This window comes from Entelurus aequoreus, linkage group LG13 (genome assembly GCF_033978785.1).
Source record: "Entelurus aequoreus isolate RoL-2023_Sb linkage group LG13, RoL_Eaeq_v1.1, whole genome shotgun sequence".
Classification (NCBI taxonomy): domain Eukaryota; kingdom Metazoa; phylum Chordata; class Actinopteri; order Syngnathiformes; family Syngnathidae; genus Entelurus; species Entelurus aequoreus.
The window spans coordinates 31146106-31161314 of NC_084743.1; positions in this window are offsets into that span (position 1 = coordinate 31146106).

Below are 15209 nucleotides of genomic sequence, written 5' to 3' on the forward strand. Positions count from 1 at the left end.
ACGGTCCATAATATCATCAAAAGGTTCAAAGCATCTGGAGAAATCACTGCACGTAAGCCGCATGGCTTACCCATGCTCAATACATGGGTAACTTACACATCTGAGAAGGCACCATTAATGCTGAAAGGTACATACAGGTTTTGGAACAACATATGCTGCCATCTAAGCGCCGTCTATTTCATGGACGCCCCTGCTTATTTCAGCAAGACAATGCCAAGCCACATTCAGCATGTGTTACAACAGCGTGGCTTCGTAAAAAAAGAGTGCGGGTACTTTCCTGGCCCGCCTGCAGTCCAGACCTGTCTCTCATCGAAAATGTGTGGCGCATCATGAAGCGTAAAATACGACAGCGGAGACCCCGGACTGTTGAACGACTGAAGCTCAACATTAAACAAGAATGGGAAAGAATTCCACTTTCAAAGCTTCAACAATTAGTTTCCTCAGTTCCCAATTGTTTATTGAGTGTTGTTAAAAGAAAAGGTGATGTAACACAGTGGTGAACATGCCCTTTCCCAACTACTTTGGCACGTGTTGCAGCCATGAAATTCTAAGTTAATTATTATTTGCAAAAAAAAAAAATAAAGTTTATCAGTTTGAACATCAAATATCTTGTCTTTGTAGTGCATTCAATTGAATATGGGTTGAAAAGGATTTGCAAATTATTGTATTCCGTTTATATTTACATCTAACACAATTTCCCAACTCATATGGAAACAGGGTTTGTACTTTGTTTTAGCAATCAAGAATATTTGAGTTGTTTTGATCCTTATTCGTGGGGACATTGTTGATTGTCATGTCATGTTCGGATGTACATTGTGGACGCCATCTTTGCTCCACAGTAAGTCTTTTCTGTCGTCCAGCATTCTGTTTTTGTTTACTTTGTAGCCAGTTCAGTTTTAGTTTCGTTCTGCATAGCCTTCCCTAAGCTTCAATGCCTTTTCTTAGGGGCACTCACCTTTTGTTTATTTTTGGTTTAAGTATTAGATACCTTTTTACCTGCACGCTGCCCCGCTGTTTCCGACATCTACAAAGCAATTAGCTACCTGCTGCCACCTACTGATATGGAAGAGTATTACATGGTTACTCTGCCGAGCTTTAGACAGCACTAACACTCAACAACAACACATAATATTCAGACTATAATTACTGGTTTGCAAAAAATTATTTTTAAATTAAATTAGATAATCTCCCACGGCACACCAGACTGTATCTCACGGCACACTAGTGTGCCGCGGCACAGTGGTTGAAAAACACTGATCCAGCTCACATTGAGCCACGCCCACTATGGAGAAACGGATACAGACTTTTGTTTACTCCCCTTTATATACAGTCAATGGTTTACTCTCGTCTTTACTTGCCAGCCTCATCACCATGACAACCACAACTACCACAACACTTCCTGAATAGCAGCTGATAATTATGAACTAATAATAGCAGCTGATAATTATGACATACAAATACAGGCTTCCAAATAAGAAACTAGATCAAGATTCAAGATTCAAGAATCAAGATGCTTTATTATTGTCCATTCTTTAACATGTACAAGACACATAAGAACTGAAATTACATTTTCGTCACAGTCCCACTAAGAGCAGACATACGTTACAGGGGGGACAAGACGGGACCGCCAACGGATCAGCCACTTACGGCGCTCCTTAAAAAAGGTGGGAAAAAGGTGACATTGGGAAAGGGGGAAGAGTAAAAAAAGTAACAGTCTAAGGCTGGACCAGGGGTCCAGACTGAGTCCAAGGAAAAAACCTCACATAGAATAGCACACATAAACATGATACATGTAATCACAACAACTCGCAACGGAGGGGGGGGATTTGGGGCCCTGGAGGCCGGCTGCTGCTATAAAGCGCTTCTCAGCCGTCCACAACCCCGAAGAGGAATTAAGCAGTGGTGAAGGCGTTGATTGGGGGAGGGGCGGGTGAGTGCATGTATGCCCAGTTAACTTGGGTGAGATGTTGAAATGTTTTTGTGGACTGGGGCCGATCTCAAAGTTCGACACCAGGTGTTATTTAAAAAAAGGAAGGTCAAATAGATCAGTGTTTTTTAACCACTGTGCCGCGGCACACTAGTGTGCCGTGAGATGCAGTCTGGTGTGCCGTGGGAGATGATGTCATTTCACCTATTTGGGTTAAAAATATTTTTGGCAAACCAGTAATTATAGTCTGCAAATTATGTGTTGTTGTTGTTGAGTGTCGGTGCTGTCTAGAGCTCGGCAGAGTAACCGTGTAATACTCTTCCATATCAGTAGGTGGCAGCGGGTAGCTAATTGCTTTGTAGATGTCGGGAACACGGTTTGTCGTGATCACAATATGCAGACGACAGCGTGCAGGTAAAAAGATATCTAATGTGCAGGTAAAAAGATATCTAATGCTTAAACCAAAAATAAACTAAGACTAAGAAAAGGCATTGAAGCTTAGGGAAGGCTATGCAAAACGAAACTAAAACTGAACTGGCTACAAAGTTAACAAAAACAGAATGCTGGACGGCAGCAAAGACTTACAGCCTGTGGAGCAGACAGCGTCCACAAAGTACATCCGAACATGACATGACAATCAACAATGTCCCCACAAAGAAGGATAAAAACAACTGAAATATTCTTGATTGCTAAAACAAAGTAGATGCAGGAAATATCGCTCAAAGAAAGACATGAAAGTTCTACAGGAAAATACCAACAAAACAGGAAAAGCCACCAAAATAGGAGCGCAAGACAAGAACTAAAACACTACACACAGGAAAACAGCAAAAAAACTCAAAATAGGTCAGGGTGTGATGTGACAGGTGGTGACAGTACACCTACTTTGAGACAAGAGCTATAGTGATGCATGCCTGGTTAATTGCTTTGTAGATGTCGGGAACATGGTTTGTCGTGATCACAATATGCTGACAACAGCGTGCAGGTAAAAAGGTATCTAATGCTTAAACCAAAAATAAACAAAATGCAAGTGCCCCTAAAGAATAGCCATTGAAGCTTAGGGAAGGCTAAGCAGAACGAAACTAAAACTGAACTGGTTGCAAAGTAAACAAAAACAGAATGCTGGACGACAGCAAAGACTTACAGCGTGTGGAGCAGACGGCGTCCACAAAGTACATACGAACATGACATGACAATCAACAATGTCCCCGCAAAGAAGGATAGCGACAACTTATATAGCCTTGATTGCTAAAACAAAGTAGATGCGGGAAATATCGCTCAAAGGAAGACATGAAACTTCTACAGGAAAATACCAACAAAACAGGAAAAGCCACCAAAATAGGAGCGCAAGACAAGAACTAAAACACTACACACAGGAAAACAGCAAAAAAATAAAAATAAGTCACGGCGTGATGTGACAGGTGGTGACAGTACACCTACTTTGAGACAAGAGCAATATTGATGCAAGGTTGGTTATGGTTTAAAGTCATATCCAACAATGCGACAACGATTTTTTACTGTCAACTGAGTTTTGTTTTTTAATGATTTCTGCTTGTGGTGTGCCTCTGGATTTTTTAATCGCAAAAAATGTGCCTTGGCTCAAAAAAGGTTGAAAAACACTGAGTCAGGGTGTGATGCAACAGGTGGTGACAGTACACCTACTTGGAGACAAGAGCTATAGTGATTTACTACTTACGTATAACATACTACACGGTCTAACTCCAGCCTATCTTGCCGATTGTATTGTACCATATGTCCCGGCAAGAAATCTGCGTTCAAAGAACTTAGCTTATTAGTGATTCCCAGAGCCCCAAAAAAGTCTGCGGGCTATAGAGTGTTTTCTATTGGGGCTCCAGTACCATGGAATGCCCTCCCGATAACAGTTAGAGATGCTACCTCAGTAGAAGCATTTAAGTCCCATCTTAAAACTCATTTGTATACTCTAGCTTTTAAATAGACCCCCTTTTTAGACCAGTTGATCTGCCGTTTCTTTTCTTTTCTGCCCCCCTCGCCCTTGTGGAGGGGTGGCACAGGTCCGGTGGCCATGGATGAAGTGCCGGCTGTCCAGAGTCGGGACCCGGGGTGGACCGCTCGCCTGTGCATCAGTTGGGGACATCTCTGCGCTGCTGACCCGTCTCCGCTCGAGATGGTCTCCTGCTGGCCCCACTGTGGACTGGACTCTCACTATTATGTTAGATCCACTATGGACTGGACTCTCACTATTATGTTAGATCCACAATGGACTGGACTCTCACTATTATGAATTTGAGGGAACTCTCCTGAAGGAATCAATAAAGTACTATCTATCTATTATGTTAGATCCACTATGGACTGAACTCTCACTATTATGAATTTGAGGGAACTCTCCTGAAGGAATCAATAAAGTACTATCTATCTATTATGTTAGATCCACTATGGACTGGACTCTCACTATTATGTTAGATCCACAATGGACTGGACTCTCACTATTATGATAGATCCACAATGGACTGGACTCTCACTATTATGTTAGATCCACTATGGACTGGACTCTCACACTATTATGTTAGATCCACTATGGACTGGACTCTCACTATTATGTTAGATCCACAATGGACTGGACTCTCACACTATTATGTTAGATCCACTGTGGACTGGACTCTCACTATTATGTTACATCCACTATGGACTGGACTCTCACACTATTATGTTAGATCCACTATGGCAGGGGTGGGCAATTAATTTTTACCGGGGGCCGCATGAGCTACCCGAGCACTGCTGGAGGGCCACATCGACAATATTTCAATTAAATTTTGCTCAATATTATTTTTGATATATACCGTAAGATAAATAATAATAATAATAATAGTAATACTTCAACATAGTGTGTGTAACAGCATTCCATGACTATCCATCCATCCATCCATCTTCAACCGCTTATCCGGAATCGGGTCGCGGGGACAGCAGCTCCAGCAAAGACCCCCAGACTTCCCTCTCCAGAGCAACATTTGCGACTTCCTCCTGGGGAATCCCGAAGCGTTCCCAGGCCAGAGAGGAGATGTAATCCCCCCATCTGGTCCTTGGCCTGCCGGGGGGCCTCCTCCCAGTGGGACGTGCAACGAGGACCTCCCTAGGGAGACGCTCGTGAGGCATCCGCACCAGATGCCCGAACCACCTAAGCTGGCTCCTTTCCAAGTGAAGGAGCAGCGGCTCTACTCCGAGTCTCTCTCGGGTGACTGCACTTCTCACCCTATCTCTAAGGGAGATGCCAGCCACCCTTCTGAGGAAACTCATTTCGGCCGCTTGTATCCGCGATCTTATTCTTTCGGTCATTACCCACACTTCATGACCATAGGATGAGAGTAGGAATGTAGATAGCTCGGTAGACCGAGAGCTTTGCCTTCCATGACTAATATATATAAATTAACATTAATAATAAATGACAGTAAAATAAGCACACGTATGACTGAGGAGTCATAGTGTAACTTTGTGTGGTGTTTGAGTTGTCCGACTTTTTGTGTGGCCATAAACGCACCAGTGGTTTAGTGCTATGCGTGTTGGTGACAGATGACAAGTTGGTTTTGGCCTGGTTTGTACGGCAGAAAATGACTAGTTTTTCGAGATATAATTGTTTTACTCATGTTTTTGGTGTGGTTATGTCCGAATATAAACAGTTTTGTTCAATAAAGTGATCGATATAATTCCTGTCCTCGAAGCATCTCGATAGACGTTACAATAATTGAACGGTGTTCAATTGAACGGTGTTGACGAACACCGTTAGGGCCGCTTGTTGTCACTGTCACTCAAAGTTGCATTGCATAATTACATAGAATAAATATGTTTATTTTGTTTATAATTCAGATGGGATTTGATTTGGTGCGCGGCATATACTTGCTGCGCGCAGCAGACGCTTGAGCAGTGCGCAATTGCGCAGGCACGCACCTTAGGTGAGGGGACGTTGCTTTGCAGTTCATGTGTTGTTGAAAACACGGCATTCATCATCAACTTTTCTCTTTTTGGCGTCTCGGGTGTAAACCGTGCATCACTTGTCGCTGCATGTGCACCTTCACTCGCAGGTTACACACGGACACACGCCCATAAATAATACTTTTCAAAATAAAAGCAGCACAGTTGTATTGCGCGCAGGACATAGATGTTTTTTCAACTTTATTTTGTAATTGCAGTTGTTCACATTCACTCACAATCACGCATACGTCCACACGGAAGTAATACAAATAACGATTTTCAAAACAAAAGCAGCACCGTTGTATTGCACACTCGACATAGATACTTTTTTAAATTTATTTTGTAATTTATAATTGGCCTCACGCGGGCCGGACAGGGACGCACAAAGGGCCGGATGCGGCCCGCGGGCCGCAGAATGCCCAGGTCTGCACTATGGACTGAACTCTCACTATCATGTTAGATCCACTATGGACTGGACTCTCACACTATTATGTCAGACCCACTCGACGTCCATTGCATCCGGTCTCCCCTAGAGGGGTGGGCGGTCACCCACATATGCGGTCCTCTACAAGGTTTCTCATAGTCATTCGCATCGACGTCCCACTGGGGTGAGTTTTTCCTTGCCCTTATGTGGGATCTGAGCCGAGGATGTCGTTGTGGCTTGTGCAGCTCTCTGTGATTTAGGGCTATATAAATAAACATTAATTGATTGATAGATATTGATGCATGCTTGGTTATGGTTTGAATTCTTATCCAACACTTTTTACTGTCAATATCAGCTGCTGAGTTTCATTTTTTTTATGATGTCTGCTGGTGGTGTGCCTCCACATTTTTTCAATGAAAAAAATGTGCCTTGGCTCAAAAAAGGTTGAAAAACACTGAAATAGATAATATATTACATATATGCACTAAATCGAGGCTCAGCAACCGGCGGCTCTAGAGCCACATGCGGCTCTTGAGCGGCGCCCTGGTGGCTCCATGGAGCTTTTTAAAAAATGTATGGATGTGGGAAAAAGATAGGGTGAAAAATATTTTTTGTTGTAATATGGTTTCTGTAGGAGGACAAACACGACACAAACCTTCCTAACTATTAAAAAGCCCACTGTTTAATATGTTTGTGTTTATGCTTCGCTGACGAGAGTATTTGGCGAGCGCCGTTTTGTCCTACTAATTTCAGCGGCCCTTGAACTCACCGTTGTGTGGACAGTGACTCAACAGTTTGTTTACAGGTATAACTTTCTCTGACGCTGCCACAGAAAGATGGGTTTCATGCCACTCCTTCTTTGTCTCATTTTGTCCACCAAACGTTTTATGCTGTGTGTGAATGTACAAAGGTGAGCTTTGTTGATGTTATTGACTTGTTATGGAGTGCTAATCAGGCATATTTTGTCACTGCATGACTGCAAGCTAATCGATGCTAAAATGCTTTTAAGGCTAGCTGTATGTACATATTGCATCATTATGCCTCGTTTGTAGGTATATTTGAGCTCATTTAATTTCCTTTACTTATGTCCTCTGTGTATTTAGTTTATTTTTCCATGTTTCATGACACATTATCTGTATGTAATATTGGCTGCATTTCTGATAGTTGTTTGTGTGCCATGTTGTTCCAGACCACAGCAAACGTTACCCAGCTTGCAAAGATTGTAATAAATCTATTAGAAGAAGATATAGCGTTGGCCATTCTAAGGCAGTCATTTCCAGGAGTTATCTCACCCTCTGAGAAGTTTTACTAATGTTTTCCCTGCGAACATGACACACGTTGGTCATGTCGCTGTCTGAAAGCTTACTGGACTGATATTTTCAAACATCTTGCAGATACATTTTAAAGTTGACGCCATGCGCATTTTTTAGAATATTGCGAAACTCCCAAAAAATTAAGAAGACGTTTGGGCTGGTATTGCCTTTGCATCCTTACTAGCTCGTAGCTTCTTAACCAGTTCAAGACCAACCCTCTAATGCTATTTGGTTTTAATTAGGGATGTCCAATAATGGCTTTTTGCCGATATTCCGATATTGACCAAACCCTTAATTAGCGATACCGATATCAACCAATACCAATAAATACGGTTGTGGAATTAACACATTATTATGCCTAATTTGGACAACCAGGTATGGTAAAGATAAGGTCATTTAAAAAAAAAAAAAAAAGATAAATAAATTAAAAACATTTTCTTGAATAAAAAAGAAAGTAAAACAATATAAAAACAGTTACATAGAAACTAGTAATTAATGAAAATGAGTAAAATTAACTGTTAAATGTTAGTACTATTAGTGGACCAGCAGCACGCACAATAATGTGTGCTTACGGACTGTATCCCTTGCAGACTGTATTGATATATAACGTAGGAACCAGAATATTAATAACAGAAAGAAACAACCCTTTTGTGTGAATGAGTGTAAATGGGGGAGGAAGTTTTTTTGGGTTGGTTTACTAATTGTAAATGTATCTTGTGTTTTTTATGTTGATTTAATAAAAATAAAATAATTTAAAAAATGATACCGATAATTAAAAAAAACAATACCGATAATTTCCGACATTACGTTCTAAAGCATTTATCGGCAGGCCGATATTATCGGACATCTCTAGTTTTAATTTGTTAATTAGGATATTGGGATTTTGTCAAATACGTTTAAGTCCATAAACACTGCAGCTGCACACTGTATCACATATTGCATTTGTATGTTTCTTCCGTTATGTCAAATAATGCCATTGATGTTAAAAAGTTGGCTCTGTATCCGTATTGGCTGTCCGCAAGCGTTACACTTTTATTCTATTCATGAATATGTGTAATTTGTTGTTAGATATTTTTGTTAATATGTTTTACTTCAGGATTTCCTTACAATTTGTCAGGACTGACAATGGATGAAGCAACCATACACAGATTCAGACATTTTTTAATCAGACTTGATGAGCTTCGTGCTTTGCGGTGGAGATGTAATCAAACTCTCATCAGAAACATTTTACCTTTGGCCTTGTAGGTATATTTATTGTCTCGGCAGCAACGTAACTGTGCTGCCACTCTACACACGGAATGACTCATGACACCGGAACAGGAAGCATAGGTGTCAGATAACACAGAGGGTAAGGGCGTACAACAGTCTCTCGTCTGTTGCATGCTTGGCCATGAAACATTGATCCCCGTCGTCGATGTCTTCCTCTTCTTCTGCAACTTTTCTGGCTCCATCTTTTCCCTTTTTCCTGCATAGAGACTCTGCGTGTGTGTTACTCTTGCAGTGACTGCACCACACTTTCTTGGTACACCTGGTTCTGATATGTCCTTTTTCTCCACATTTGTAACATGTCGGAGTGGCTTCCCCTTCTTTCCAGTGTGTCTTGGTGCCTTGTTTGCTTTGCTTAGTGCTAGTCTTCATCACACTGTCTGCAGGTCCGGTTGTCCTCCTCTTCTCAGATTCTTCATAGACCCTCAGTCTTCTCTTGAAGTCCTTGAATGTCACGTTATCCTCATTTTGTGTAACGTGGACAGCCAGTGGTCTGAATGAGTCTGGCAGTCCATTAAAAATGGTGGCCACAAGCAGCTCATCACTCATGTTCTCTCCTGCATCACGAAGAGCTGAAATTATATTCTCAGCCCTTATCATATAATCAGTCACAGTCTCATTCCCTTCCATTTGTATGGTGGTCAATGAAGTGTACAGTTTTAGAATACTGGGCTTGCTCTTTCCAGAATATCCATCCATCCATCCACTTTCTACCGCTTGTCCCGAATAATGTTCTCTTAATAATTTCAAGGCTTTCCTTCCATCATCGGCGGCGTCATGTCTTATCAATGATAGGCTCTTATCATCTAGTGCATTTACTAGTTGAGCATAACAATCTGCATTCTTCGCTGGATCTGCAGCTATGGCAGCCTCGTCAGCAGGCTCTCTCAAAATTGTGTCTTTCAGCTTCAGAATGTGTAAACAGCTAAGGAATCGCGTTTCCCATAGATCATACTTATCTTCTGTTGCATCAAAGACAATCTGCTGTTGTAGCGTTCCTGCTCCGGCCATTTTCACTTGTGTTATTTTTATAGTTTTCAATCTCCAGGCTGTGGCTTGTGGAGCCCTCAATTTTCGCGGGGGTCTCTCGGCGCCATCTTTATCCCGGCTCGTCTAGTACAGGGGTCGGCAACCCAAAATGTTGAAAGAGCCATATTGGACCAAAAATACAAAAAAAAATCTGTCTGGAGCCGCAAAAAATTAAAAGCCATATTACATGTGTCATGAGATATAAATTGAATTAAGAGGACTTAAAGGAAACTAAATGAGCTCAAATATAGCTACAAATGAGGCATAATGATGCAATATGTACATATCGCTAGCCTAAATAGCATGTTAGCATCGATTAGCTTGCAGTCATGCAGTGACTAAATATGTCTGATTAGCACTCCACACAAGTCAATAACATCAACAAAACTCACCTTTGTGCACTCACGCACGACGTTAAAAGTGTGGTGGACAAAATGAGACAGAAAAAGTGGCATAAAACACGTCCTAGAAAGTCGGAGAAATGTATACATGTAAACAAACTATACGGTGAGTTCAAGGACCGCCAAAATAAGTACGAAAAAACGGCGCTCGCCAAATACTCGAATGAGTGAAGCATATTTAATATAAACAGTGTGATTTATAACAATTGGGGAGGTTTGTGTCATGTTTGTCCTCCTACAGAAACCATACTAAAACAAAAAAAATACATTTTTTCCCCTCATCTTTTTCCATTCTTCATACATTTTTGAAAAATCTCCAGAGAGCCACTAGGGCGGCGCTAAAGAGCCGCATGCGGCTCTAGAGCCGCGGGTTGCCGACCCCCGGTCTAGTAGCTTCTCTTGGCTAACACTTCTTCTTACTTCTGTTACCTTGTTGTTGCTCTAGACTTGCGTGCCTAGGTCCATAACCTGATGAGCTTCGTGCGTTGCGGTGGAGATGTAATCAAACTCTCATCAGACACATTTTACCTTTGGCCTTGTAGGTATATTTATTGTCTCGGCAGTAACGTAACTGTGCTGCCACTCTACACACGGAATGACTCATGACACCGGAACAGGAAGCATATGTGTCAGATAACACAGAGGTAAACACTGCCCTCTAACGGACACAATAGGTAAGGGCGTACAACAATGCCACATGGTGCATCCTCAATAGCGTTATTAAAAATGGCACAAAGAGGGACTACCCTCAATACTTCTTAGACGGAAATTAAAAAAATGACAACATAAAGGAAGTAGTTGAAAGCTTCAATAATTATTTTGTAAATATAGGACCAAAATTGGAAGAAAGGATTCCAGACCCAGTTTCAATCGAGGACTATAATGATACCATAGAGCGAAATCCCAACTCCATGTTCCTCAGTAATGTGACACAGGAGGAAATAGTTAAAATCGCGAGAAAATGTAAATCTAAGACTTCAACTGATTGTAACGGAATTGATATGGAAACGATAAAAAAAGGTTATTGATGAGATCTCATGCAGGACCATTAATGTATATTAGTAACCTATCATTTCAAACAGGTATATTTCCAAACAAAATGAAAATAGCTAAAGTTGCACCAATTTATAAGACTGGAGACAAACATCAATTTACAAATTATAGACCTGTTTCTCAACTTCCACAATTTTCTAAAATCATTGAAAAACTGTTCAATAACAGATTAGAAAGTTTCATAAATAAAAATAGAATACTCGAAGAGAACCAATATGGATACAGAGCTAATGTTTCAACTTCAATGGCTTTAATTGAAATTACAGAAGAAATTACCAATGCAATAGATAGTAAAAAATGTGCGGCAGCGGTTTTTATGGATCTAACTAAAGCATTTGACACAATTAATCACAATATTTTAATAAAAAAACTAGAACGATATGGCATCAGAGGGTTAGTCTTAAACTGGATAGGAAGTTATCTAACGAACAGGAAACAATATGTGAAGTTAGGCGAACACGCGTCTACAACGCTAAATATATCCTGTGGTGTACCTCAGGGATCAATACTAGGACCTAAATTATTCAATCTCTATATAAATGACATTTGTGAAGTTACAAAAGATTTAAAGTTAGTATTATTTGCAGATGATACAACAGTGTTTTGTTCTGGAGAGAACACACAGGAGATAATACAAATAATAACAGAAGAAATTAACAAATTAAAAAGATGGTTTGACAAAAACAGACTATCGTTGAATCTTAGTAAAACTAAAATAATGCTATTTGGTAACAGTAGAAGAGAAAGTCAAACACAAATACAAATAGACGGAATAGAAATTGAAAGAGTAAATGAAACCAAATTTCTAGGTGTAATGATTGATGATAAATTGAACTGGAAATCTCACGTAAAAAATATACAACATAAAGTTGCAAGAAACACGTCAATAATGAATAAAGCAAAACATGTTCTAGACCAAAAATCCCTACATATTCTCTACTGCTCACTAGTGTTACCATATCTGAGCTACTGTGTAGAAATATGGGGAAATAATTACAAAAGTACACTTAATTCATTAACGTTGTTACAAAAAAGATCAATTAGAATAATACATAATGCTGGATATAGAGAACATACAAACCCTTTATTTATTGAATCAAAAATACTGAAATTCCACGACATAGTGAATTTGCAAACAGCTAAAATTATGCACAAAGCAAACTATAACCTGCTACCCAAGAATATACGACAATTCTTCCCAAAAAAAGAGGGGAAATATAATCTTAGAGAAAAACGTAATTTAAAACATTTGTTTGCACGTACAACACTTAAGAACTTCAGTATATCAGTATGTGGAATTAAATTATGAAATGGATTAAGCAAAGCAATCAAACAATGTACTAATATGATCCACTTCAAGAAACTCTTCAAACTTAAAGTGTTTACAAAGTACAAAGAAGAAGAACCATGACAAACATTCTCAATTTATTTCATCCATCCATTCATTCATTTTTAAAGTAATCTTACTTATCTCATCATATGAAATATGACTTACTTCACCAATTATTATTATCAAATTCTTATTATTATTTATTTACTTATTTTTATTGTGATTACTTATGGAGTTTATTGTGAATAAATTGTGAACAGGAAGTGAACAAAAAGTTTTGCAACTGTTATGTAAAGAAAAGGGGTAGGATTAAATAAGCTCTGCTTCTTCCTACTCCTTTTCGAACATGTTGAAAAGAGAAATTGGAAATTGTGATGTATCATGTTGTATGCTTGCATGTTCGAAATAAACTCAAACTCAAACTCAAACACTTAACAAAACCGAGGCAAGCAAATGTACTTTAGCCTTAGACTTAGACTTAGACTTCCTTTTTATTGTCATTCAAATTTGAACTTTACAGCACATTACATAAGCTCTTGGTAGTGCAGGATAAAAAAGCAATAAGGTGCATATATATAAATAAATAAATAGATTACTGTACCGATAAATATATTGCACTTTTCCACATGCGTCCACGTTTATGGATGTATATTGTATTGTTTTTTTTATTTCAGCGAGTTAATCCATTTTGGGACGAGTTGAGGGGATAATTTAATTATGATGCGTTCAAGAGTCTTACGGCCTGAGGGAAGAAGCTGTTACAGAACCTGGAGGTTCTGCTTCGGAGGCTGCGGAACCTCTTTCTAGAGTCCAGCAGTGAAAACAGTCCTTGGTGGGGGTGGGAGGAGTCTTTGCAGATTTTCTGAGCCCTGGTCAGGCAGCGGCTTTTTGCGATCTCCTGGATAGGAGGAAGAGGAGTCCTGGTGATCTTTTCCACCGTCCTCACCACTCTCTGCAGAGACTTCTAGTCTGAGGCTCTGCAGGCTCCAGTCCAGACAGAGATGCATGCAGTTGGTCAGTAGGCTCTCTATAGTGCCTCTGTAGAATGTGGTGAGAATGGGGGGAGGGAGCTGTGCTCTTTCCATCCGACGCAAAAAGTGCATGCGCTGCTGAGCTCTTTTTACAAGAGCTCCGGTGTGTAGGGACCAGGTTATATTGTCAGTTATCTGCACCCCCAGGAACTTGGTGCTTCATACTATCTCCACCGCTGTGCCGTCGATGAAGAGTGGAGCGTGGCTGGACTGGTGCTTCCTGAAGTCAACGATGATCTCCTTGGTCTTGTTGACATTCAGGACCAGGTTGTTGGTTCTGCACCAGTCAACCAGATGTTTCACCTCTTCCCTGTAGTCCATGTCGTTGTTGTCACGAATGACGCCCACTACTGTCGTGTCGTCCACATACTTCACAATGTGGTTGGTAGTGGACCTGGCGCAGCAGTCATGAGTCATCAAAGTGAACAGCAGTGGACTCAGGACGCAGCCCTGGGGGGAGCCGGTGCTCAGGGAGATGGCACTGGAGGTGTTGTCGCCCACTCTCACAGACTGGGGTCTGTCTGTGAGGAAGTCAAACAGCCAGTTGCATAGGGGGGGTACTGAATCCAAGTGGGGTCAGTTTGCTCACCAAGTGCTGCGTGTAAAACTCACTCACTGATGTTTTAAAAGATTGCATTAGACATGGTGTCAACAGCTTGGGTATTTAGCTCTATGCCTAGCGCTGTCACGCCCTCATTTGGCAGCCCTGTGCAGGACAAAGCAGGGGCTGCACTAGGCGTGTTATGTTCACATTTTTCAGGTTCAAAATCTATTAAATAAATTTAGATAATTAAGACAATACATACACACATAAATAGGGTGTAGGGACCTGGAATAACCCATTACATTAATGACATTTTAGTGAGTCGTTGGCTGCCCTCATCTTCTGCTATTTGACCAAGGTGTTTTTCACATCTTGGTTACATCCTTGGTCACACCACTGCAGACCTGGGCATATTAAGGCCCGGGGCCACATGCGGCCCGTAAAGCTTTTCAATCTGGCCCGCCGGACATTCCCAACTAATTTTTAAAATATCTTTAAGATGTAAAGTGTAGCTGCCATTATGATGTGCAGTGATGTTTTCTAATGACCGTAAGTCTTCAACTACCGGTATACTAAGTCTTTCAATGGTTGGAATCTGCATGATATACTAGTTACTATGGTAATCTAATTAGTTACTAAGGTAATCTAATTAGTTACTATGGTCATCTAATTAGTTACTATGGTCATCTACGTCACAGCAGCTCAGACGAGGCACCAAGCAGTGTGGGAGGGAAGGAGATTTTCAAAACAAAGTTCTAAAGCTTCGTGAAATATCAGATATGTCAGATTGTAGGTGGGTTTATTTTGTACCCTCCGCGTTCATATTTCACTGTTTGTTGCATTTTTGTTGCGTTTCACTTGATTGTAAAATATGTCGATCGAAAGGGGGTGTGATGTTAATATTGTGTCAATATTCAGTGTTTATCCTTCATAGAAAAATGTAAAATAC